At 36.1% G+C, this 4,189-nt stretch overlaps 1 pseudogene; it reads right to left on the bottom strand.

Moving 5' to 3' along the window:
• Positions 1–377: 377 nt before the first annotated feature.
• Positions 378–3,798, bottom strand: LOC102603041 (probable indole-3-acetic acid-amido synthetase GH3.5; annotated as a pseudogene).
• Positions 3,799–4,189: the final 391 nt, after the last annotated feature.

Below are 4,189 nucleotides of genomic sequence, written 5' to 3'. Positions count from 1 at the left end.
CTGATTAATTTAGAAGGAACAAACCTCTATTTATAGAGTCTTAAACCTTTTCCTACAAGAAAAGAACTAGCCAATCCAAAACATTTTCCTCAAAGGAAAACCTATTTATGGTAAGAAACTCAGGGCAAATAATACCCAACAGTCGGTATAATTCTATTTGAACTATTCATTTTCAAATGATATTAACTTTGTTTACATATAGGCAAATTCACACCTATAATTGAAAGAAACGATAAGCTTTCTGCTCTATTTGCTCGTTGGCTTCGCGTCAACCAACCACATTTTAGGAATTTGCTATCTATGGTCTATATGTTTAGACATTAGTCCAAAAAAAAACATAAATATATTACAACTATTATATATTAAGATAAGAATGCCCAACAAAGCTACAAATTTGGAAAGATAGATATATAAATTTAATAGAAAGCAGTACTGGAATAGCTCTTAACAACATTACTAGACAGTATTTGGATCAATGAGCTATTTTTTGGACCAACACATCTAGGGGTTTTGAACTGGCTCACCGCGCCTCCTAATCCAACGAAATGATCCAATATCTTATGAAAGGTTCCCCCTGTTAACAATCCTCAGTTCAAGTGCTCCAATTCCATTCACTTTCCGGGAGCTCACGTAGCCTGCATCGAGGAACGACTTGTCCAGACAGTTGCAGCACTCTTGCAATATTTCATCAGTTGCTTCCCCACTCAGTTCCCAGAAGATGACGTAGTGTCCTGGATCAGCTGAGACGTTGACATGGCTTGTGAAGTCCACCACTTCTAGCTTTTCGTCAACTAAGTGCTTGCCTGCAGCTTCCACAGCTAGTTGCAAATCTTTCTCAGTGTTCTTGTCTATGTTGCAAATCTTTCTCAGCTTGTTATTTTGAATAAATTTGTTAAGTGTAGTAGGTAGGGAGCAACTAGACAGAACTTAGAAGGAAGAATGCAAAAGATTCCAACATTCTAAGGAGTACTTAACAACAAAAGGGAAATGAATATCAAGCACATGCAAGTATTGCAGAACAAATGAGTACAACAGACCATGTACAAAAAACATGTTAACTCCAGAATAAGGCGTAAAAACAAACGATAAATCTTTTCTATCTAAGTAGAATTCAGAATTTTATGCCAGACAGGCAGGCATATATGTTTCCTGCAATATTGCCATAAAGAACGAAGACTAAGGACGATGCTAAACACCACAAGTCTAAGCTGAGAGAAATTGACTCATTCAGCTGAATTACATGGAAGTCACTAAATTAGAGCAAAACTCGTTCACCGGGAAGAATCACTGAATAAATTAGACTATGTTCCCATAAATGACCAACGATCGCAGGTTTAGCATGTTATGTTCACTCCAAAGAGAGACCACAATTTGATGAGCATAGCATTTTCAAGAAAAGACGTGCAAGAAAATTGTAGCTGCGAAATTGGTGAAGACAATTTCATACACTTCACCAAGTTTAACTTCAGTCAGGCCGACTGGAGAGTTTGCTTTCTCCATGCCAATGAGATTTTCCTCGAGTGGGAGGAATTCAAAATAGCCAATATTTGGTAACACTGCATAAGTAACCATCTCAGGGGGGAATTTCGGGTTAACGTTTATTCCAACCCATCCTTCAGAAGAACCATAATCTGCACCCAATAGAGGTAATTCCCCTGCATAGTGCCTCAGTTTCTTCAAGTAAGGCTCCATGGAACCTGTCATGATACCATAAATGTACTTTGTATTCGGGAAGAGTTCAGGAATCAAACCGTACCAATTGCTTAAACTTGAGCATTTGCTATAAATTGTATCAGCCAGTTCTGGATCAGGCTTCAGCAATTTCGACATAGCCAATCTTATGGATGGGACAGTGACTCGGCTCGATAAGATTCCCTCCCTTATGTCAACAACAAGTGCTTCCCATACTTGTTCGAAAGTTCGAAAAGCATGGACAATGCTATGTGCAAACGTAGACGAAACAACTTGAACTTCATCGCGGAAAATGAGACCACACAGAAGGTGACAGTATAAGGATTGTTGAAAATCAGGACCAAATATCACTTCATCAGGACTACAAACTGGGGTAGACATTGCCTTCATTGTCTTCTTGAATTGTGCATTTCTATACACATTGGTAGTGGCTGTTCCAGCTGCCAAACCACCTTTAGTTTTAAACTGCTTGCTGCTGTAAATAAACTGCAAAGCCTTCCCATTCCCAATTGGAAATTCTCTGAAAGAAAAAAACAGAACTATTACACTAAGCCATGTGTAGGCCTAAACATAGTGTGAACTATTACTATTACTATTACTATTGCAGAAACAACCAATAGTTCCTTTTCTTTTCTTGGGAGTTAGAAAGTGTGACACAAGTTAGGTAAAGGTCCCTACATCTATCACCATTTAAACACTTTTAACTTTCCATGGCTGCTCCAATTATTATGGAACTATTTGCCTTTATCCCTAGGCTATATGATGTATTTATGAAAAAAAAAAAAAAAAACTTCATGAACCAACAAGCAAATTACATGAGAAACAAGACACGGAACAAAATGACAAATGGCAAATTACTTGTTCCTAAAGGCAAAAGAAGTCTTGAATATCTGCATGGTGGAATTCATCAATTCATCATTGAAAGGTACAAACTTTGGCTTCCCTTGAGTAGTACCAGAACTGCAAATCAACCATTAAATTTCCTTAGTAAATTTCTTTAAACATACAACAATATACCCACTGCACTCTCACAAGTGGAATCTAGGTAGAGTACAACGTACGCAGACCTTACCCCTACTTTGAGAGGTAGTTTTCGATAAACGATCAACTCAAGGGAAAACACATCAAAGCAAATTGAAAAAGAATAACTAAAGTGAAGGGATCATGACAAAATACCACAAAAAGCATGATAAAACATTCTGAAAAAAGGAACAGTAATCACATTACGAAAGTGTGATAATCGAAGTACTTGAGATAGTAGATAGTAACAGAAATCGACAGACAAGAAACTTCTTTAAACATCAACCCATAAAAGAAGGGAACTTTTTTCCTTACGTCAAGGAGATGGTTTCAATGGGCTTTCCAGTAAGAACATGTGAAAGATCACCATCAGCAATTCTTTGAATGTAAGGCTCCAAATCATTGTGACTGACAATAGGGACACAAGCCTTGAAAGTCTCAACATCAGTTTTGCCATTCAGACCCCATTGCTTCAAATACTCTGTCCCCCCATTTTCTTTCAGAATTTTCTCAAGTGTCTCTACTTGAATCCTCCCAGCATTTTTAGTCAACACCTCAAAATCCTCAATCACTTGTTCTGCATCAAATTTCTTCTCAATATTTTCCACCATCATCTTCTTAATTCCTCCTACAATAAACACCTCTAATAAGAACAAAAGACTTCAACTTTAAGCAATATCAGTCAAGTAAAAACAGTTTCTTGTGACTAATCAAGAATCCTCAGCTTACCAGTAAGCATTAATACAATTTGAGAGATGGGGTTGGGGGGTTAAAAAGAATAGAACAATCTAAACTATGTGTCAAACAAGCATAGGCTGCAAAAATTCTTTTTCTTGATTGTTCACTTTATGCAATTAGACCAAAGTTCACAAAAAGTCAAAGATGAAAATAAACAGTTACAAAAGAATCTATTGTAATAGCTTATCAGACATACAAACAAATACAATATAAAAAAAAAACTAAACACTCCATAGAACCTTTTAGTATAGCTATACAAGACATATATACAAAGACAAGAAAATGTATAAATAAATTATATGAAAGCAAGTTGAACAGTAGTACTCCATAGTTATTACTAACTTCAATGCAACTTAACTCATAAAGGGTACATACAAGCAATGGCGGATCTAAGATTTTTGTTGAGGGGTTCAAAGTATAAAGAAGAAGTTTAGGTGGTAATGCAAGTGCGTGGTGAGCGTAGTAGTCCCTCGACATGCTTTTTGTACAAGAACCATAGATATTTCATTGGTTCATAAAAGTAAAAACTAAATTAATCAAAGATATCGAGGACAATGATACATTCATAAGAATTTTAATGAATCGACTGTATTACATAAGTTAATTCCTAAAAACATGTGAAAACTAAATGATGAAAAAGGGAGCAAGACAGGGAAGAAAGATATTTACCTTATCATGCTAAATTTAACTTACTTTATCATACCGTAGTAAGCATTTCTTTCTACTTTTATCATGCTCC

This window comes from Solanum tuberosum, unplaced genomic scaffold, assembly GCF_000226075.1.
Source record: "Solanum tuberosum cultivar DM 1-3 516 R44 unplaced genomic scaffold, SolTub_3.0 scf00653, whole genome shotgun sequence".
NCBI classification, from domain to species: Eukaryota; Viridiplantae; Streptophyta; class Magnoliopsida; order Solanales; family Solanaceae; genus Solanum; species Solanum tuberosum.
This window is presented reverse-complemented; position numbering and strand designations above follow the sequence as displayed.